General features: G+C 44.1%; 1 protein-coding gene across 2 annotated transcripts in view; it reads right to left on the bottom strand.

The window, feature by feature from the left end:
• Positions 1–23838, bottom strand: part of RORA (RAR related orphan receptor A) — a 722505-nt gene that overhangs the window by 357276 nt on the left and 341391 nt on the right. The window lies entirely within an intron of this gene.

Raw genomic sequence — 23838 nt, 5'->3', positions numbered from 1 at the left:
ATCTCCAAAGCTATTTTTCTAACAAGCCCCTTCCCGCCATCCACATCACCTGTCCGTTGTCTTTGCTCTGAGCGGAAGCCCTCTCCTCACAAACCCTCTGGATAACTGGTCCAACGGCCCTCTCAGACCCATGCCTTCCTTGTTGATCACTTTCAGAACACACATTTGTTTGTGTGCAGGGTGCGATGTTTTCCTTGCTTTGGGCGTGTTTCAATGAAGGACAGGATAAGGCCATTATGTGAACACCGGGACAACAATGAAGACAAGACTGCTTTCTGAAAAGCACTAAAAAGCTTTATTTTGCCTGAATGGCCATTATTTTCATTCTTTTTCCTCCACACAAAGCAGCGGAGCACATTTCATTCAGTCCGTTGCTGAGCGAGTGGGTGTGAAGATGCCATACAAACAAAAGAGGTAACATATTGCTGTTGTCAGGTCTCTTGTTAAGTGCTCTGCGAGGTGGACCGAGCTTCCCCGCCAGCCCACTGCTGGACTCATCAGGAACAACAATGCCCACGTATATATAAATACAAAAACCCTACCTAATCCTTGACATGGTTACACAACAATTTACAAGCAGGAGCCGGATTTCAAAAATCGGCACAACATAAAAACGCAGTGTTCTTCTAAGATGTTGGCAACCTGTCACCCCCTCCGACAATTTTAGGCATCAATCCTGCCGCCATGGAAATCTCGTTCCCCGTCTCCCAGGAAGAAGGCATCATGGCTCTGTTCCTGACACACCAGGGCCCATGGATGTGCCTGTGAAAGGCTTCAGTGACGTGAGCTTGGAGCAGCCATGAGTCTGGGGAGCGGGGAAAGTTCGAGATACCAACCCAGTTGGGGTGGTCTGGGTCCCAGGCTGTCCAAAGCACACAGCTCAAAGCAAGAGAAAACCAATGACTCCTACTCTGAGTTTTCTGAACATAAAAAGCAACTTCAAATAGCGGGAGGAAATAAATCTTGGTATTCTGTAAGTTTTACTTTATGAAGGACATTTAGTGGCTTTGGTTCATGGCTGTGTGTGTGTGTGTGTGTGTGTGTATCCCCCCCCCCCCCCCCCCCCGCTCCCACAATGGTTTTCCTCCCTCCTTCCTCCTTTTTGCTCAGAACGTCACTGTGAACTGTGAACTGAACAGTTCTCACTGTGAACTGAGAACTCTTCTTCTGGATCTCTGGATGGTTCTGAAGGAGGAGGAAATGTTTCTTGATAATGTCTCAGCTCCTGAAGGCCAAGACTCTGCCACATTTCCCGCAGGCTCTCCCTAGCGTCTTGCGTATGCTCGCACTATAAATACTAAGAGAGCCAGTGAAGGAGCAACGTCATCATGACCTGTCTTCCCATTTCATCATCCCCATCAGGCCTTATCAGAAGGACCCCTGCCCTGGCTACACACCTGTACTTGAGCCTCAGTCAGAGGTCGAGGGGGCTGTCCCAGTGTATTTCAGTAGAAGAGGGTCATGTTTAAGAACACCATCATGGGGGCGCCTGGGTGGCTCAGTCGGTTAAGCGTCCGACTTCAGCTCAGGTCACGATCTCACGGTCCGTGAGTTCGAGCCCCGCGTCAGGCTCTGGGCTGATGGCTCGGAACCTGGACCCTGCTTCCGATTCTGTGTCTCCCTCTCTCTCTGCCCCTCCCCCGTTCATGCTCTGTCTCTCTCTGTCCCAAAAATAAATAAACGTTAAAAAAAAATTAAAAAAAAAAAAAAAAAAAAAAAAAAGAACACCATCATGGGTGTTCTTACTGAACAACCATGTGCCTGGTGCTGTGGGGAGCATACTACATGGGTAATGTGATCTGTGTTTGGGGGCCTCCTCTCCCCACCCATCCCCCAGCTGTGTCCATGGCTGGCATCCTGCCTTAGCACACAGAAGCTGCACAGCACTCCCCCACTTGCCAGCTGTGTGTGACCCTTAGAAGTTTATTATGTGTACAGTGTGTGTAAGTTCCAGTCTCTCGGGTATAAAATGAGGAGAGCAACACCTAACTCCCAGATGTCTTGAGGATTAAATAAAACTATGTAAGAAGCACCTAACACAGGGCCCGGCACAAAAGGAGGTGCTTAGAAAATTCTGGTGGCCGGCTTCTGCTTGATAAGCAGTAAAAAACAAACAAACAAACAAACAAAAACATTTGAGGGAATGAGATGAACACGTGGAAAATAAGCTGGGATTATAGACTTATCAAATAATAAAGAACCAAACAGAATAAATAACAAGATCTCTCGGGTGCCTGGGCGGCTCGGTCGGTTGAGCATCAGACTTTGGCTCAGGTCACAATCTTGCAGTTCGTGGGTTCGAGCCCTGCGCTGGCTCTCAGCTGTCAGCACACAGCCCGCTTCAGATCCTCTGTCCCCCTCCCCCACTTACACTCTCTCACCCTCTCTCAAAAATAAATATATATTTAAAAACATTTTTAAACAAAACAAGATCTCTGCTATGGGCTGGAGCTAGGCACAGCGCAGGGGGAACTAAACACTCTGGCTGAGTCTGCAGCAGATAGTTTCATGGAGAAAACAAATCTGAGAAGGAACTTGCAGAAATGGCTTAAGTGGCTATGGTCCCCTTCGAATAGTAAGAGTTCTGGTACAATAAAACACGCCGTTTGAAAAAAAAAAAAAATCCAAGTGCCAGATTCATCTCATGAGATCATGGGGGTAAAATGAATATGAGAAAGAGCATGGGCTGGGCCAGGTGGTACAAAGGCCCTGTTCTGCTAACAGCATCTCCCCCCCCACCCCGGAAAGGTCACCCGTAATATCCTTTGTGTCTATAACTGTGGCAATTAGTAATAGCCCCCAGCTTAGCGGGGAAAGCATTCCTTTATGACAAGAGCCAGCCAGACACAATCTTTCTACTCAGAGTTCAGGGTGTATATATGGGGAGAACCAGGCAGATTCACACTGTACATGCTTCCAATTAAAAATACAGACACTGAAAAGCAAAACGAATGTCACAGAAAAGAAAGTGCTGCCACCCACTCTTGGCCTAAAGGTCACTGTGCCTCAGCCTTGGCCATTATCTCCAGCCGCAAAGGTCAGGGGGGCTGTCTGCATTTCTGGGGAGTATGTAGGCTTTCATGAAGCCTCAAAATGACTATTGCTCTGACACCAGAATTAGTGATAAGCTCTCAGGAGAAGATGATAATAGAGAAATGGAGTGACTGTAACCTTTTCTACCATCTCTCTTGTCGGCTCCATGAAGCAGTCACAAGACATAAAACGAGAAGTTTCCACATTCTACAAAAGACTACAAGACTGCTGACTTAATTGGGTGCGTAACAAATGGCTATACCATTGCCAACAAGAAGACATCAAAGAGGAAGAAGCAAGCAGCGATTAAAACATCTCATGACAACAGCCTGGTGTGGAAACGGGCTCAAAGCGTATCTGGCCAGGTCTCGATATGGCAGTATAGGGCGTTAGCCACGTGGTTCTGTGCACACTCGGATCACTGGGGCCTACCGTGAGCAGCAATACCAGATTTATTCGCAGAATTTCAGGAAATTTAAACATAGAACGCACTGGACTTGGAGTCAGACAGACCTGTGTTCAAATCTCAACGACTGTCCACACGTGATGGGCAATTTAAATCACCTTTTATCATCGCTGTACTCTGTTTCCAAAGCTTTTGCACCCACAAAGTTGGAATGACCTTAGTATCCGCAGCCTATAGTAGAAGGTTAAATTCACTGACGATTAAATGTGAGAAAAGATGGAAAAGTCCTTTATAAATTAACAGGTACAGTAGACAAACAAATAGTAGTTATTATTATTCATGGTAACATCAACTCAGAGATTATCCCTATATAATGTTGAGGCAATGCTGCTTCTCTGTATTAGACCCTTCTAGGAGAGAAGATTTTCTGCTGTTGATGATTAACTGGAACCTGGGAAATGCTACACATACAACTATTTAGGTGAGACTATTCATACAACACAATAAGAAAAGTAAACCAAGGCACAGAGCACATGCATGAGCATATAGCTGAATGCGGCCTTTGACGGGTGGGTATCAGAAACAAAATTAGCAACTTGTAGCAGTTCAGCTAAGCTTCCTAGCAACAGAGATACGTAATAACAACACCTAAATGGAGACTATCAGAAAACCACCGCAACCCTAGGATGTGCTATTAATCCCTCCACGTGGGCTCTTGCTAAAGGCATCTGACATTTTTCGATTCATCCAGTGTTAACAGGAATAGGGAATTTGATGTTTACACCTGCCAGGTATAGAGGATGAACAGGAATGACAGTTTGGTAGTTCAAAATATTTGTCCCATTTCTTCCCGGCAGGAAACAGATTTTGGTATCACCAACACCCTAAAACATAGAGCATCCCGGAACATAGCAGTAAGGATTTTCTTTCTCAAGTTCTATACCTGACCCTGGTGAAAAAGTCTGGGAAAGATGCTTGTAGTCATTTTGAGCATAGCTTAGTAATAAAAAAAAAGTAGCTGACTCAGGCTCAGGGTCTGGGGCTTCAGATCATGTTCCTCTGTGTGGCTGACCACCCTGACGATGTTCCTGGCACTGCTTTATTGGCCTGCATGTAACTCATTGGTAGACACAAGCTACTTGGTAAGATGTGGGAGAAATCTGTTCTTTAAAGTTTCCCGGAGCACTGGGTATCAAAAGAATGAAGTGCCTCTTGGCCTTTCATGTTGCAAACTAGAGAGAAAGACACAGCCTAGCAGGGCGGCTGAAACTTAGGATCAACTTTTATGATAATACAGAAACCACATGACAGATCATATAGGCGCCTGCCTAACTTCTGACTCATTCGCCAGGTGCTTCTGCTCTCCACAGCTCCAAGAGAGCGTGCTGAGGAGATAAGCCACTCTTGTCACGGGCAGGAGTTTTCACTTGAAGTGTTCGGTCCCCCTATGTCTCCCCTCTCTTCTTTGTTAAAGAATCTAGGCATAGGTGTAAGATCATTGTGTTTCCACCAGATTTTCCAAGGATTTTTTTTTTCTTGCCGCTCTTCCCCCAAACTCCCCTCCAACATGAAGAACCAGCACAGCACAATTCCACCTGGTGGAACTGGGCAGGTTTGGTGATAAGTTCAGGAAGGAGGACAACGGCAGAAACGTTTGTTGCTTTACAGTTAGTCACGTTTGTGTTTACTCTGCCGCAGTTCTCCCATGGGGCGAGCAGAATTTGACTCCGGTCTTGGAGGGCAAGTGTGTGGTGTCTTACATTTCATCGTTTACTCTTTTGCAATGCTTGATTAAAAAAAAAAAACAAAACCTGTCTCTGTACTAAATCTGAAGTGAAAATAAAATACAGATTTGTGGGCTTGCTCCGCAGGTAGTGAAATCAGGAATCCTGGTGAAGGCCTGGGAATCTAAGCTTTCAGCAATATCAAGTGATTCTCAAACTCACTGCAGTTAAAGACGACTGTGGTGACGCATCCCCAACAATCACGGCCCTTAACGGGCCAGAAGATTCTCACCACCAACTGAGGATATGGGTCAAGGGGAGAAGGAAATGTGGGACATAAGGAGAAAAGCTTGGGTAAAACGCCCTTCCTGGCATACTTGAGGCCACAATTAAGTAGCATGATAGATACTGTCTCTCCAGAAGGAAGCCCCCCAAATGCTTCCCACCACTCAGCGTTTTATTTCCCTTCCAACTCTCTCCCTAGCAGTATTCACCAGTATTCACCTTGGTGGAGTCTCCCTCACCAACAAGTCACCTGTTAAAATTTGAGCTCCAGTGGCAAATCTCCTGAATGGAATCTCTTGGGGGTGAGATCCATTCTTGACTTATAGAATTACCTACATATAAATTGTTTCTAGAACTGGAAGGGTCCTTAGCTAGTATCAAAATATATTAGCTTGCCAATCCAGATTTGATTTGATCTGATTTGGTGTTTCGAGAGACAGAGTGAGTACATGGGTGGGGGAGGGGCAGAGGGAGAGAATCTCAAGCAGGTTCCAGGCTCAGCACAGAGCTTGACACAGGGCTCAATCACACAACCATGGGATCAAGAGTTGAGCCAAAATCAAGAGTTGGATGCTTAACCGACTGAGCTACCCAGGCGCCCTTGGACAAGCCAGATTTTGGAAGCCACCGACACGATGCATTGATACTTTTACAACTTGAGAAATAAAACAAAAAATGTATATACACACATACACAATATTATATTATGTACGGATCAAGGGGAAAGAAGAGTATTCTGTGAAGATAGGCTAGTTCTGGCAACTGCATGTTTATCTCAAACAGAGCGACGGAAAAAGTGTCCCCTCTTCTCTGGCCAGAGAACATGTGGAGAAGGAACAGAGTTTTAGGTGCCATTTCAGAGATGGAGGACAGAGACCCTGGGCCATCAGAGGAGTATACAAGAAGGAAAGAGAGGGAGAAAGAAAGCTGTTCTAGATATAGATAAGCTTGGGAGATGGCTCAGAGGAGGAGGAGGGCAACTGGGCAAACTGTGAGCAAATCTGTCAGAAGAGGAAGGAGGAGTCCTAACAGCGGAATATCAGAAAGACAAAGGAAAATCTTGCTCCTAATCTGTATGTAGAACTCTGCAAGGATGAACAACAGAAAGCCATTATGACTTCATTCATTCATCCATTCTTCATTCAATACACATTCAGTGGGAGCGCATCCAGGAATGGGTGACATATGGCTGGTGCCCTCAGCCAGGAAAATAATGAGAGACATTTTCATTATGGTGGGGCAAGGGTTATGATGGATGGAGGTTCGGGGACATGTGGGCAAAGCGTGAGAGCAGACAGAACATGTCGGGGAAGGCTTTCTCGATAACGTGGCACCTCATGAGGCTTGAAGGGAAACAGTGAGCAGAGGTTTCATTCACAGGGGAAGATACCAGGAGACAGAGGTATCATGGAGAAGCCTGAGACTGAAATTCTCTTCGCTCGTGCACGCAACATGGAAATAAATGTATCATATGTGAGCCTTTGCTCTCTTCACCTTGAATACCCCCTCTCACACACTTGTGAGGCTTTGGAATACAACCAGCAGTGTACCTTCAGCCAAAGGTTACTGATGTTGCTTTCTGGGTATTTGTAGCTGAAGGTATGCCTACTTCTTTCCAGTATAAACAGAGGAACTAAGGCTGGCACCAAGACAGAACACGGGAGCACGCAGCCAAGTTGAAGGCCTGCCTGGCTGCTGAAGGCGTTCTGCAAAATGGCACACAGGTGCTATCATCTAGCTATCAACTTCGGCAGCAAAACGAACTGAAGTGTGTTGACAGCTGCAGTAAAACACACTCAGAGTTAAACATAATTAAGCAAAATGATTAGCACTGAATAGAAGCTGGCAGGGAAGAACTTTGGTTTCTGAGACAAAAGTACAGGATCACAGCATATTATAGCTGGGAAGAGGTCTCACAGACCACAGAAAGAGTCCCCATTTTACGGATGAACAAACAAGGTCCAGAGAGGTGGGCAAAGGCAGAATGGACTGTGGAATAATCTAAGAAGCTATACTGCACCAAGGGAAGAGTGAGGACGCAGTGATCAAGCGGTTGGGAGTCTGCATCCCAAGTGTGCGATTCCCTGACCTCAGGGAAGTCCTTTAGTCTCCCTCGGCCTCAGTTTCCTCTTTGCAATATGGATTGCTGTGAGAACTGACTGCAGAGCCTATTCATGGTGAGTACATTATGTTACTGCACAGAGTCAGAACACGAGATTCACATCCTTGGTCCACCACTTGTGAGCTGTGACTCCCCGGGCCTCAGTTTTTCCACCTGTGAAATGGGAATAAGAATGCTGGTATGTGCCCTAACTACTTGCCAGGATAGGTGGAAGTCTTAAAAAGGAGAGCTGTGTCAATTTCTACGCAAGCCGTTGCTATTGTTTTACCATAATGGCAAGACGTGTTCTGGGCCTCCCTACCGGTTAGAAGCAGGGCCAAGACAGAACACGCAATGAAAAAGAAAGACCAGCTGAGGGCTTTTTTTCTGGGCCGCTGTTGGATTGCAATGCTTGGATTCTGCCAGCTAGGATCAGAAAGTCTGATGGGCCAGAACAGAGCTGAAGAGTGAGAACAGGTCTGCAGCACGGGCAATGCAAAACAGTCTCATTTCTGGGTGGAACCCCAAGGGACAGTCGGGATGGAGGAAAGCAGGGTGGCAGCAGGAAGGAGAGGAAAAACCCTGGGGAAAGGCAGCAGCCTGCCTCTGAGTTTCACTCAGTTTTCAGATTCATTAAAGAGAAAAAAAAAATACACCAAAAAAAAAAAAAAAAAAAAAGCAAAAAGCAAAACCCCAGTTTGGTCAATCCACGAGAAATAATAGCAAGGCTGCAGAGAGGGTGGGAACGCCCGACATTTTCGCAGCTCCGGCTGGCTCACCATCCCCCCAGCTTGGTGCTCCTCCCGATCCCACATCTCCAACACTCTCATTACATTGTGCAGCAGAAAGAAGGCCCGGTGCCCTTGGATGTGAGCGAGTGCTTACTTGCCACAGGGATGTTCTGTGCTTTCATATGCTTCACTTTTTTCCCTCTGAGGCTTGGGAATGAACTGGGCAGTATTTTAGGTGTCTGCTTTGCAGAAAGATGACAAGCCTATATGTGGTTTTCCTTCTTACCCGGGCCCTTGCTGCTGCCTACAACGCTCTCTTCTGGCCTCCCTGCCTGCTCACATCCCGCTCACCTCTGAGGCCCAGGGCAGGGCTCCCACAGGGCTCTCTTCACCTCAGTCTCTGCCCTGAGCACTTGCCGAAGAGTTCCCGTTTACCTGTCTCCCCACCAGAGGGTAGTTCCCCAAGGGCAATGGCCTTGTTTTCCTCGGCGATTCACCTCTGAGTTCCCTACACTTGGTCCAGTGCTTTGCATATGGGGCATTTGCTCAGAACATGTATGGCTTAGGGACCAGCAGCATGAGCACCACTTGGAGCCTATGAGAAACACAGAATCTCAGACTCCACACAGCCCCTTCTAATCTGAATCTTCAATTTAACAAGATGCCCGGGTAACCTGTGGCCATGTTCAAGTTTAAGACACTAGACGAGGTAGGGTGGGAAGCAGTGAATCAGAGTTTGGGGAAGAATCGAGTTATACCCGCTAAAGTCCTCCCTCCTCCGGGAGGACACACAGTTGAGGGAAGGCTGACTCTTCAACCCCCTCTCCTCAGCCCTGCAGCAGATTCCTAGTGTGAACTCTGCAAAGCTTGGGGGCCTGTTTCCTACCACCTACACCTACTACTTTCAAAAAAACCACAACCTGGACCTGGAGCAGAACCAGACCTGCCAAAATGCCTGAGGACATTTCACCGAAATGTGGCTGGCCTGATGGGAAGCTGGCGTGACCAGAAATATCAGAAGTCTTCCCTCTTGAGGTTTTGAGCTTTGCGTTGCACGTTCAATGGTCCAGATTGAGATCAGATGAGTCAAGTTCAGATAACCATCCAAACCTTTGAGATGGGGACTGAAACCAAATCTGTGTTCTCAAACCATTCTAAATGTGTTGATCGCTGGTTCTGGCTTGCCATACAAACCAACCCAAGAGCATATAGTCATTTCTCTAATAGCAGTTGCATAATTTGCTCAGCAGTGGAAAATCTTAAGTGTAGCACCAAAGGTCAAAAGTTGCGAGAAACTTAACACCTTTGGGCCAAACCTTAAGCTTCTAATAACAAAGGCTCTCAATTGAACTCTCAGAGGAAAACAGAGGCCATTTGGCCCAAAGTCCAGCATAAATAGGTAAGAACTATGCTGTCCCTTAAAAATGGCTGAACTATGGGGCACCTGGGTAGCTCAGTAGGTTAAGTGTCCAACTTTTGATGTCAGCTCAGGTCGTGATCTCATGGTTCATGGGATTGAGCCCCACATCAGGCTCTGTGCTGACAGCAGGGAGCCTTCTTGGGATTCTCTCTCTACCCCCTAAATAAAAAAATAAACTTAAAAAAAAGGCTTAACTCTTTGCTAGAGCGTTAAGGATAAACACCCCAGAGTAGTGCCTTCTGCCCCCAGAAGACTAAAGCCCACGTGTGGTTCATGAAACAGTAACCCATAGCCATGGCCAGTGGGGTATGGAGATACTGAAATCCAGGAAGTGGGATCAAAGCCCTCAGCCTTATCTGCTAAATTCTCTGAATTGTGACATGCTAAATATCTGTTATTATCTGAGTACAAAATTCTAAAATGTCTGCTGCGTGTCAAAGCTATTAACTCAATGTATATTTACTGGGAATTCACTGTGTGCCAGCGAAGTGTTGGGTATTTAGAATTCAGTGTGGAACTTCCCGTTTTTTTAACCCTCACTGCCTTTCTCTTTTCAAATATTTAGTGACCATCCACTGGGTACTAAAAACTGTGCGGGGCCTGGAGCGGGAGATTGGCTGTCCTGGAGCCCCTGGTGCCCCAGCTGGGAGTAACAGAGGCATCAACCAATTACGTGGTGGGAAAAGTCTTTTAATAATGATGTGCAGATAGTCCTTAGGGATATCCTTAGCAATCACGCTCCAGCTTGAGCCCCTGGGAAAGACTTTGGGCTGTTCCCAAGGATGTCAACAATAAAACTAGCTCCTAAAGACACCATTGACAGTGCTATATCCTTTTTGGAACTGAAAATGCATGAGGGAATCACACGCATATCCCGGTTGATAAAGAGGTCAACCATCCATAGCAGAGATGGCTTAATGTCAATCACATGTCTCAGAAAAATGTGCTTACCTCTTAATTTTTCTAAATCAACTCCCACTAGAGGAGCTGGGTCTGTCTGTAGACTCACCCACTTACACCGGTTAAGCACCTTTCTGTTTCAAAGCACCTTCATAAATGTTTGCTCACTGGGCTCTCAGAGTCACCCTGGGGGTAGTTGGTGGCTCGTCACAATGTGACATGACTAGTGTGTGCAGCATGGAGATGACGACTCTTTTTATGCTGTACTCGCGGTCAAGCAAAAGGCAGCCACTTCTTACTTTTAAACTGTTAGAATTTTTTTTTTTTAATTCCAAGGAACGAAGGGTCTCCCTAAACTGCCTTTTCCTTTATGTAACTTGACATTAAGTATCCTGGTGTGTTAGACTCCCCTCCATTTCAGTGGCCCTGCAGAAGGCCACACCACTCAAGATTTCAAGAGATGAAAGGATCTAAAGAAATTCTAGGTCACTGGGCTCTTCTCAATCCGTATACTAAGCTGCCCTTGAAATAGGTCCTTAGTTTTAAGAAAGAATATAATTCATGGAGGTGGTCAACTTTTTAAAATTATTTTCACTCTAGATTTTATCTTAGCTCTACATGATGCATATGGCAACCTCCATTAGCATGGCAGGCAACCAGCTCAGAGAGATAGGAAGTGGGCACTTGAGGAATATCTTCTATACACAAATCTTTAACTTCCTTTAGAATTTTTCTAAGCCTGTGGATTCTTCATTATTCAAATGGCAGACCTTGATTTTTTACCCCTCCTCCCAAGGTTACCTCCTGTGGGTCTTGGCATCCTTCTTCTCTGCAAAGGTCAGGACAAGAAGGAAAAGGATAAAGCACAGAGAAACTCAAAACTGTCTATATGTCAAGATCCTTAGCCGGGATGTATATATGGGCAAAAAATTTAAAAAGTGGGCAAGAGAAAGTAAAACTAATATATGGGCAAGAAAGGCAATTATCCAATAGGGAGAGAGCCTTGCTTGAGAGTACCAGACAGGACTCTCACAGACCCACAGTCCTATATATCAAGACACCGACGGAGGGCACTGTGGAGAAATGCAGAAAGTGACAGGGCAGATGCCACTGGAGTTGGCAAACTGCATCCTCTTCCACCAGACGACACATTCCCAGCAGCGAAAGGAAAGAAGTGGGAGGTGGGAGGTGTGCTCTGGGTTAGGAAAATAAACAAAAAGAGGCACTTGTATGAGTTTTCATGTTATTCAGTGAAGTTACAATAGGACAGATTCTCTTCCCAAAGCATGCCCAGAACAGCTATTTAAAGGGGGATGGGGAGCAGGAACTGTATAAGCTTCTACTAGATTCTGAGGTCGGAGCCTTAATTAGAGTCACGATTGTATTGTACGTCTATTTGTGTAACTGTTCAATTAGAAGTGTAATAGCTGGGACAGAGATCTTAATGAGCTTTTAGTGTCGTGATGCTTTAAGACTGCCTTTTTTTGGGTTATTGTTATTATTAAGCTTTCATATGGGCTTTTTCTTCACCGAAGTCCAATTATACAGCTCTCCCTTCCGACAACTTGAAATACCAGGCTGACTCTTTGTATATCTTTGTATATCAAATGCCGGGCATTAAAGATGGCCTGTTTTTCCCTCATCATCTTCATGATTGGTATGTAAATGGTTCCGTGGATCTACCCTGTGGTCAATATAACCTCTGGGAATGTTGGAATTGGAGGGCAAATCTTTCACAGCGGGGAAAACTGAGATTCAGACAGATGAAGTGACCTACCTGTTATGGCACAAATGGTTGGTGACAGAGCTGGGGCTGGCACCCCGGTAGCCTGACTCTACAGGAGAAAAACAATGAGAATGCTTGTACATGTCATAGACTAATGTTACAACATATACAAGCAACTGGTTCATTTGAAAAAAGAACCAACTGATTCATTAAAAAAAAAAATCCTCCCCCAAGATTTTGTTTTGTTGGTTTTAACTTGATAGGTACTTTCTCTCTGCCCTTCATTACTTTGACTTGGGTACACTTAAAGAGGATACTATATTTTCTGTTATATAAAGGGGATAGCACTCACATGCACCCTGGTTTAAGCAAACCTGATCTATGAAACCTGTATTCATGAAGCCTCATAAGTGGAAATGGCATTTCTTTCTGTTTTGTTTGTTACTTTAAAAAAGTGATTCTCTGGGGGCATCTGGGTGGCTCAATCAGTTAAGGTCTGACTTCAGCTCAGGTCATGATCTCAAAGTTAGTGATTTTGAGACCCGTGTTGGGCTCTGTGTTGACAGCTTAGAGCCTGGAGCTTGTTTTGGATTCTGTGTCTCCTTCTCTCTCTGCCCCTCCCTCCCCTGTGTCTCTCCCTGCCCCTCCCCTGCTTGTGTTCTGTCTGTCTCTCAAAAATGGGACAAAAAAATTTTTTTAAATAAAAAAAAGGATTCCCTGCCTCAGTTTCCTCATATATAAAATTGGCATAATAATGGCACCTACTTTACAAGATTATTAGGGAGACTCAACAGAATACAGTTCACCTGTTTAGCATCCTACTTGACAGACAGTCGATCTCGGTCAATGCTAGCTGCTTTTGCTCTACTTCTCATGATCACAAAGGGATGGCCAGAATATCCTGTAGCCAACCAGTCAGAATCATGTCTGTATTTGCAGAAGGAGGTGGAGAGGCCTGGGTGGGATGCTGGGGTGCTGTATTTGCTAATATTGTGAGATGATTAAAAAGAAAGAGAAAATTAATGCCAGAGCTTGTAAAAATGGCTGTTGCGACAAAACAATTATTCTATTATAAATTAATAATGTGATTCATTTATGATGTGTTATTGAGTGCTTGAAAAATGAACTCCCTTCAACTATTCTCTTCAAAATCCATTTATTGTCCAAGATAAATTTAAGAGTAGTGTCACATTTTGAAAAATGTTATTTTATTGGCCATAATTTTTCATGATTCCGATGGGGACCTGGTGACAGCCCAACACAGCAAATGTCCTTCATGTTGCCATCCTTTCTGTTTCTTCAAAGCTGAATTGTCCTGGGACCACTTGCAATGTGATTTATTTGTCCCTGGGCCAGCGGAAGGTTCCATGTAGGTGAAAATGGATGTTTGGCCAGTTGAAGAGAAATGAAATGAGACCCGCAGGCTGACTTATTTAGTGGAAAGAGGTAAGTAACTAAGGAACATTATATCACTCTACATTCTGACTACATGGAGGTCTGGATGATTCATGTCCCTCAGAGATACACATGGACTCACATATGATCTATGAGAAGGAAGAAAGCAGTAACACAGTAAGGAGAATGAGCACGTATGAGCCTCTCAGTGCTATGCCTTCTGCTATACGCTTTACACATATTTACTCACGTGGTAATTACAACAGTCCAGTGAAGCTTAGGTTCAATGAGATTAGAAAATATGTTCAGAATCACAGAACACGAAGTACCACCAGCACTTGGTTTGTGCCCAGTTTGGGCTGAATCGAAAGGACCGTGGTGTTGCCCGTGTTGCAGACATTTTGCTTTATCTCGTCTCTTCCTTTGGGGAATACTGTCAGGCACCCACTCTTACAATGAAGTTGATGTTGTACTGAGGAAATAAGAGTCTAGAGAACCTCAGGATTAAAATGAGTAAGAGATGTTTAAGTCCTGGCTCTCCCAGGACTGATCCAATGTTCTTTCTACCACACTCCAGTTCTCAGGAATAAGGCAGGAGGTTGCCAGCCATATCCGATGGACCAGGTGCAGGGCTGGCCATCAGAGAAATGGGTTCTAGCTCAGTCTGAAAATCTAACTATCTGGAACCTGGCCCTTCACTTCTTTGTACCTCTATTTCCTCATCTGTGAAATGAGGAAGCTGAACTAGAAGATCTCCAAGGTCCATTGTGGCTTGAACATTCCATTATCCTATTATCTTTGTGCTCTGATAAGTAGAAGCATGTAGCCCTGGGCTTATTAATATTAACTGGGACAAACAAGTGAAATTACTTTATGAAAATCGAGCTGTGGTTGCTGCTTGGAGCCAAATCTGCCTTATGAGACTCACTCTACGTACTGGTGATGGGATTGCTGATGGCTCCTTGGCCAGAGCCCATGAACGCCCTGCAGTTTCACTTTCTAGCTGATGCCAAGGGTGAGTGCCCTCCACAGACAGATGAAATTGAGGCACAGCACAGTTTAAGTGAAAGGAATAAGTCAAATCAGTCACGTTTAGCCTGACTCATCTTTCATCCATCTCCTTCCGAATGCTTGCTCAGTGCAGCTCAGCTCAAAGGTCATCCCCTCCTAGAAATGGCCCCAGAAGGCTCAGCCCACAGTGATGAGTTGGTTTTTGGAAAACTCAAAAGAGTTCCTGCTCTCTATGCTCTTATCATTCATAGACTGGGACTCAGGCATGTCTATATGTTTCAGTAGCTGAGATCTGTAATGAAGATCCTTTGTGCCAGGGGCAGGCAACGTTTTATGCTTTGGGGAGGATAAAGATGGAAGGCCACAGATTTCCTACTCGACCTATATTGCCCTGTTCGCCAAGTTTATTTTAATGCTCTGCTCTTGGGTTCTCACAGAAGACGCTTCAAGAACAACTGCACAAAGTATTTTAAGGCATATCCTATAGGAATTTTGCTAAGGCTGCAGCTAAGTTGATCTCTCTCTCAATGCCCCCAATATGAAGTCCTATGAGAGAGATTTCTTTTCACCGTTTAATTTCAGGAAAATAGCTACCCTATTTTGACCATCCTTTTGTTAATAAGACTTGTAAACTGACAGTGTCTCCCCTTTTGTTCTGGCTTCTGGGAAGCCCAGGTCAAATATGAAACAAATCGATACAGTGTTGCTTATTCCATTTGATCTGTGTAATGTATTTTTCATTTGGTCACGGTAGTTTTCAGTTTTATTTAAACTTTCTCTGATCCTGGTTCTCTAGTCCTATTTATATCCTCCCATTGTGTATCAGAAGTTTCCTTTCAAGTTGCCACAATATTTTTTTTTTAAGTTCATTTATTTATTTTTGAGAGACACAGAGAGCGAAAAGCGAAAGAGAATCCAAAGTAGGTCCTGTGCTGTCAGCACAGAGCCTGACATGGGCTCCTTCTCACAAACTGGGATCATGACCTGAGCTGAAAGCAAGAGTCCAATGCCCAATCGACCGAGCCACCCAGGCAGCCATGCCCCAAATATTTTTTAAAAGGAGGTGAAATACAAGTAAACACATAAATACAATCCACTATTTCTTTGAATTTGCAAGGCCTAGCATCGTGCCTGAAATTTGGCCAGTACTCAAAAAATGCCCACTGCTTCCTTCACAGGGAAACATGTTTCACCTAAGAGGCAGTTCCTGAGAGTCAGAGCTGTGTCAAGAACAGCTGTGTGGTTCCAGTCCCTAGGGGTTGTGTGAATACACTGGAGAAGCACCTCAGCCAACTCCATCTCCGTTTCCTTAGCCATAAGAGTAGTACTATCTCCCTTTGGGATGAATAGTAGAGGAGCTGGTGCGCATCAAGCACTGAAGCTCTTAGCACAGACACCTTTTGGGGGAAAAGAAAAGTAGCCTTTATTACTGAAAAGGATTCATGCATTGAAAGCGATCTTGTTAGTTTAAGATTAACTTCCAAACCTGACTGTCCTGTTGAGTTAGCCAGCTCTGTTATCAGAAGAATCACAGACTAAGGGTCAACAATCAATCCTGCTTGCATTGCTATTGTGAGGGGTTTTTAAAAAGCTGATGAGGGGCTGAATGAGGTAATTATTAAGGCTTCCTTTCAACCTCAAAGTGCAAGATACTTGGGTTTCAAATCCATTCAGTCAGAGGTAGCACAAGGGTGTTGTGTGTGGGGGGGGGGGAGGGGGGAGGAAACCCTAATGTCATTTTATTAGAAGTTTTTAGGGGTGCCTGGGTGGCTCAGTTGGTTAAAGAGCCAACTTTGGCTCAGGTCATGATCTCACCATTCATGAGTTCAAGCCCCATGTTAGACTCTGTGCTGACAGCTCAGAGCCTGGAGCCTGCTTTGGATTCTATGTCTGTCTGTATCTCTCTCTCTCTCTCTCTCTCTCTCTCTCTCTCTCTCAAAAATAAACCAACATTAAAAAAAAAAGTTTTGGGGGCACTTGGGTGGCTCAGTCAGTTCACTGTCCGACTCCTGATCTAGGCTCAGGTCATGATCTCATGGTTTGTGACATCAAGTCCACATGGGCTCTGTGCTGACAGTATGGAACCTGCTTAACATTCTCTCTCTCCGTGCTTCTCTCAAAAGAAATGAAGTTAAGAAAAAAAAAGAAGTTCTCTCTTCTTTCATGTGTATATTTTACTAGAGATCTTAACAAGCGACTATTAAAGCATTTTCCAGGGCAAAACACCCAGGAAGAGACTTGAGAAAATGTCAGAGTGCTTCACGCCTTGCTATTTACCAGTAAGTAAAGAGCTGCTACCTCTATGGCTTGCCAAAAACAGGTTGGCAATGTGATTATTTCCACTGAGGCACAGACAGCACACTTCAAACTAGGAAGCTGTCTAGAACGCATGCCAAATGTGATGGACATTCAAGTTTCATTACTGTCAACCTCACACCGAATTGCTCCATTATGCACCCCCATTATTTTACAATCTTTTGATGGTGGTGTCCTTCGGAAAATGTGCCTCATCTAGGAAAAAAAAAAACAACACATCAGCTCTCTACATTTTGGCTGGAATGACCCTAAAATTGCAGGTCCCCAATGCAACTATGGTAACTGTCTTCTACTGACCTTTGTCTGAGGAGTTGACAGGCACCTGAATGGGATAGAATTAAGAGGCGGGAAATGCTCTAGAGATATAGAAGCCATCAGGTGATTTCACTATTTCAAAAATGGATTGTTCTTTTCCATGAAAATCCCAGAAGGGGTATCTATTATAGAGGTTGGGGTGGTAGGCTGCACCCAGGTAGTCCACAGTGTAGACAGTCCAAATGCACCTGCAGCTGGAGACAAAATGGCAGTCTCTGTAATAAAGGACAGGTTTCAATTTAACATTCCCGGGTCAGTAAATACTTTGGCTGGACACAGGACTGGCCATCTCTTGTTGGTAGAGACTCTTGAACTCTGAGTGGGCAGGACTCGTGGCAAGCAGTGGCAAACCATGTCCACTAAGTGGGTTGTCTACATATACCACTTGGTATAAACATTTAAGAGCTTCAAGCTGGCTCAGCAGGTCCCAGGTTAGGGCTTTCATAAAGCTCTTTTTCTGGGAGATTCCCCAGTCTCTTGAGGGAAACGGGAAGAAACATTAGAGGGCAGGGGTGCCTGGGTGGCCCTGGTGGTTAAGCATCGGACTCCTGACTTCAGCTTAGGTCATGATCTCATGGTTCATGGGTTCAAGCTCTGCACCAGGCTCTGGGCTGACAGCACTAAGGCTTCTGGGGATTCTCTCTCTCCCTCTCTCTCTCTCTCTCTCTCTTTCTGCCCGTCCCTTGCCATCTCTCTCTCTCAAAAATAAACTTTAAAAAAAAGAGAGAGAGAGAGAGAGACATTAGAGGGCAAGCTAGCAACTATAGCTCTTTCTCCTCCCTGGAAAATCATAAAACAGACAACTGAATTCAAGTGATGCTGGTCCCAAGAAGAATGCTGGCCTGACAGCCATGGTGTCCTCCTCTGGTCCCCTCTGGCTTTTGTGTGTGCTGCCTTCCTTCCTCGCTCCACACTCCCCATGCTACACCTCAGAGAGAGGAGGCAATTCAGCTAGGATACAGTGTAAGACTCTGAATTTGCAGCACGGTCAAGAGAAGGTGACTGTGGGGTTGTCTATTTTCTTCATTTCCTGCTTATCTCCCCTTACTTGGGGCCAAAAGCTCATCATGGTTGATCAGGCCAAAGAAAAGAGCCACATGAAGTGGTTCTTGCAATAGTGACATTAGAATTCATCAGATACTTGGCCAGGACTTGTTATTATTCATAATTTCACTGATAAGGTGATGAACAAGGCTAGGGTTATTGCCATCAGCTGAGTAACCAGGTGGTATATATTGAGATATTTATTTACTTACATATTATTTAATGTTTACTTATTTATTATTTTGAGAGAGACAGCGCAAGTGGGAAAAGAGCAGAGAGAGAGGGAGACACAGAATCCAAAGCAGGCTCCAGGCCCTGAGCTGCCAGCACAGAGCCCGACATGGGTCTCAAACTCACAAACTGTGAGACCACGAACCTGAGCTGAAGTTGGATGCTTAAATGACTGAGCCACCCAGGCACCCCTGCTGAGATATTTATTGAATTACTATTATGTGCCAAGTCGCATGCTAAGCACTGCGAGGATATTTAAAGGTGAATTAAATGTAAATCCTGTGCTCAAATTAATTGAGGAGAGATTAAGTGAGGAGAGATAAGGTACCTACTTATATAGCAAGAGGGTGAGAAGCGCATCTAAGAGTTATAGACAGAATTTTGGGCGATTTTAGTAAGAGCACTGATGTCTTCATACAATTATCTCCCAGAATTCATGAAAAAGGCCATTTATATGCTAGTCCTTGATGGATAAAAAGAACCTGGCCTTGAAACAGGGGTGGTGGTGCCGTGACAAGTGGCAGCAATGATAAGGCAGAGAGGTAGTTAGCCAGCAGGTATCTGTGTCCTGAAGGCTACGGAGGTACTTTGCTATTGCATCACACAGTCAGCTTATGACTCTGTGTGTGTGTGTGTGTGTGTGTGTGTGTGTGTGTGTGTGTGTGTGTAAGTGATGCTACTTTTGCACAGAAACCTGCTTAATGTCAGGAAAGCCTAAGACCTGGCCAATGGCCTGAGCTTCCCACCTCTCCCATAGCCACTCTGGTTCTCGATGATTATACTTTTATGCTGGCTCAATTCCTTACCATCGGGAGTCACAGATGGGTCACTTACAGAGTTGGGTCACCATCCCTGTGACATTAGAATATGCCTGCCTCTGGCCCTCATGAGAGACAAGTCCCAATCACAGTGTTCTTTTCCAAGACAGTCAACACCAGCTTCTACAGGAAATGATTTTTTAAACAACATTTTAGAGCTTTCATTTGCCTCACCAGTCCTATCATGAAGACATACCAGAGCTTACTGGTTTGCCAGAAAATTCAAGCTGGAAAGGTTCAGCCAGATTCTCTTTCCTCCAAAGTGAGAACTTTTGGAAATGGCACATTAGAACAGGCATGGGGAATGGGGATTATAATGCACTTCTGTGCACGATAGCTCAGGTCTAAGAAAAAAGATGGACTAAGATCCAGGCAACAGAAGTTTTGTCCACTTTCCCAAATTACACTCCTGCCATAGATCAAAGTTGTGTGTGTGTGTGTGTGTGTGTGTGTGTGTGTTTTCCCAAAACCACACCAAAGCACACATTTGGAGGCCAAACTCTTCAAGGGCACTTAAGAAGTATTTGGTAACTTTCCTGTTAAATTTGGAGTTCAGTTTGCAAGCCCAAGGTGTACTAAATAATGACCTCATTGAACCATGGTCCTAGCAAACAAAGCATTGCTTATGGGACCAGAGGACTATATCCATAGGAGGTCTAAAGTATTTTATGAGCACCATTTATTTCAAGAAGTCAGGGACAGCCAGATTACCCATAATGCCACTCATCAAATAAATACCGCCAAGTCAGATTTTGACTCATCCATTTTTCTCCTACCTTGTTAAAACCATTCAGCCTAGGAAAGCTGATGAGGGGAATGTTATGCCTACATCCTAAAGGCTGGCTGGTTTTTCACTAAAAAAGGAAAACCTTCCCCTTTTACAGAAATGGCTTTCCTTTCCAACTTCACCAGGTTCAGAGGCTCTTATGTGTAGTCAGTTTCTATAAACCACAATCATGTGTAATTAAGAACTTGAAGGATGCAATGCAGCATCCTAGGTTGTAGATCCTGAAATGGAAAAAGGACATTAGTGTGAAAAGTGATGAAATCGAAATCAAGTCTTAACTTTACTTGATACCTACGTGCCAATGTTAACTTCTCAAGTTTGACAAGTGAATCACAGTTATGTAAGAGATTAACATTAGGGGAACTGGGTATCAGCTTTGCAGCTCTTTGTAAATCTAAAATTATTCCAGGGGCGCCTGGGTGGCTCAGTCGGTTAAGCATCTGACTCTTGATTTGGGCTCAGGTCATGATCTCATGGTTTGTGAGTCTGAGCCCCAAAGCGGGCTCTGCGCTGACAGCCAGGAACCTGTGTGGGATTCTCTTTCTCCTCTCTCTCTCTCTCTCTCTCTCTCTCTCAAAATAAATAAATAAGTAAAAATATTTAAAAGTTTTTCCAAAATAAACAGTTTATTAAAAAAACTTTATGGATGAACTTATGTTTTGGACAGCAACTCACCGGCAGTGCTCTAAGGAAATCACCATATCAGGAAGCAAACATAACATAGCAGAGAGGTCTAGGAGGAGCTCAATGTCTGAGGCCCAGACACCTCAATATCTAGTGAATGAAGATGTGGTTCATTCATAGACAGAGGGACTCTTGCTGCCCCCAATGCCAGTATCACCACAGGCTGAACTGTCATTCCAGTTAGTTCCCTCCTACTGCAGGATGTATGGTCATTGTTCTGTGGCTCCCCAGCACCCAGACTATCAAATTCAACTCCTTAGCATGGCACAAAGGTCCTCAACCCTTGCTCATCCCCTGTATTCTTCTATCTCACAAGCACACGTATTGTTCAATGCTATCTGCCTTTCACCCGCTTTTTTGACCTCTCTGAATATCCTTTTGTATCTTTCTTACCAAGGTACCAGGGTAATCCCTACTCATTTTTTGTTTTCTATTTTTTCCCAATCCTTTATTTATGTCCCCCCACCTTTCTCCATCCTTCCTTCTTCTTGGTTTTCAGGTTTCAAGGGTTAAATCCTTCAAGATTCTTTCCTAATCTTTCCCCTCCCCCAACCTCAGCTGGTTCCTCTCCCCAGTCCATGACCAAATTGTTCATCCCACATCCTAAATGTCTACCGAACATCCTCTGCACCAGATGGTGGTCTTTTATGGGTAAAGGCTGTGTGTGTGTGTGTGTGTGTGCGCGCGCGCGTGTGCACGCGTTTTCCAACATCCTAATCTTTTAGCCAAGTATTCAGCACAAAGTAGGTTACAGTAATAAATGAATCAATGAATAAAATGGTCAAACCACTTAGATCTATTCCAGAAGTGCGCATGTACTTCTAAGGCCAGGAGAACTTGCTATTAAACATTAAATGTTATTTCTACAGGAATAATTTCCAAATACACTCACGATTAGCAGTGAGCTCACACATTTCAGTAGTACTAACAATATGTACAGAGCATTTTGCAGAATGACATAATGAGAATGACAACATTTTATGACTAAGTACCAGATAATGAAAGAAAATTAATTAATGCACTGCTAAGATAAATGACTATAAGAACTTGGGGGAAAAAAAACCCTGCCATAGCTATTATGTTTCCAAGTTGGTTCTAGAATATAAAGTAGCTTCTACTGAGCAACTCTCACATCCAATTAGCTGTATTAGCTCTATTAAATTGGGATACAACCAGAGATACCCAGATGCTGTTTTAAACATCCCCAAATAATACATTCTGGAGCAAAAAGCAAATTCTGTAGGTAACTGCCATGTGTAAAATAGTAGGGAATTGATCTTTGCATAGTAATTCATGAAAGAGGGGGCAAAGACAGAATCCAAAGCAGTCTGTCTATCCTTCTAGGCATATTTGTCCATTAGTTTAATGAAGAATCCACCTAAAACAAATAAAGTAGTTTTCAATGTCAACATTAATTTCACCAAGCCAAGGCATCAGGTCCTAAAGGTAGTGAAGGGGGTTGGGGGGAGAAAAACCTAAACCAACTTTATTTTGCAGCTAGGATCCCACCCCACCTTTGGTAAATGCTCAAGAAAATTGCTAAAAATCTCATTTTATGAGTTCACTGCTCATAAAATTTGTGTATTTGAACATTACATTTCATAGGTTTTGGAGGAAGAGCTTATTCTAAAATTCTGCTTCTTTCCAGAATGAAGTCACATTTATCAGGGCATAGCTGATGAAGTTACAAATTTCTTTTTATGTCATTCATTTTTTCAGAACCATGCATCAAGCACCTATTATGTACTGAGCATTGTTCTATGTGCTGGAAACACAGGAGTAAACAGAATAAAGTTCCCAGCACTGTAGCCTTACATTCTAGCTTAGGTGTTGGCAAATCTCTTTCGTAAAAGGGTCAGGAAAGTACTTTTTTTTGCTTTGCACCCAGACTGTCTTTTGCAGTACTCAACCTTGCCATTTTGGTAAAAGTGCAGCCATAGACAATATGTAAAGAAATGAATGTGGCTGTATTCCAAAAAAACTTTATTGACATAAATGGGCAGGGGCCCATACTTGGCTTTGCAAAAATAGTTTGCCAACTTCTGTTCCAGTTCATGAAATTTCTTATCAATCACTGGAATCAAATAGTAGTGCTACAGAACTTATGGAACGACTTAAAGAATTATAGAAATTGAGTGCTGAAAAAGGACACTTATTTTAGCCTTACTTTCCCCTCATGTGGCAATATCGAGGTTTAGAGTGTGGCCTTTACAGTCAGTCTGCCCGCGTTCAAATCCTGCCTTTTCTACTTACCAAAGGTGATCTGGGGCAAGCTACTTAATCTCCCTAGGCTTCATTTTTATCATTGATAAAAGGAGGGTAATAATAATATCTACATCTCAGGAGGCTCTTGAGATAACCCAGATAACTATCAGGGCACAAGGCTCACAGGAAACCCATGAAAAAATTCTAGTTATGTATGACACAACAACAACAACAACAACAACAACGACAACGACAACGACAACAACAACAGTGAAGGTTCAGGGAGGAGACATGACTGGCATGTAAGTACCTTGAGGGGAACCCAGGTACTGTGCCTTCCAAGGCAAGGTCCTGTCTGAACCACATGATCCATGAGTAATAAAAGCTGGGCATACCTACAAATGGTAGCAAAACGTAGTCCAGTTCTCCAAGAAAGCTTAAGGCTGTCCTCTGATGTATGGAGAGGGATTTGGGGGAAAAAAGGACTACCCCAAGACCTTGGTTAGAAATGTATGTGCTGTTGTCCTATCAATATGTTCAACAGTGAGGCTTCCAGTGGTACCCTAGAGAAGAATATGGCCATTCAGAGAATAAATTTCTGCAGTAGAGGCCTAAGGCAGATGAAAGAACCCAATTCCTCCATGCACAAAGGAAGTCAGGGCTTCCATACATGTACTGTAAACTGGAATGCCTCTATGAGGTTAAA

Source organism: Neofelis nebulosa, chromosome 7 (genome assembly GCF_028018385.1).
Source record: "Neofelis nebulosa isolate mNeoNeb1 chromosome 7, mNeoNeb1.pri, whole genome shotgun sequence".
Classification (NCBI taxonomy): Eukaryota; Metazoa; Chordata; class Mammalia; order Carnivora; family Felidae; genus Neofelis; species Neofelis nebulosa.
The sequence above is the reverse complement of the archived record's forward strand: the minus strand, read 5'-3'. Positions and strand labels throughout refer to the sequence as shown.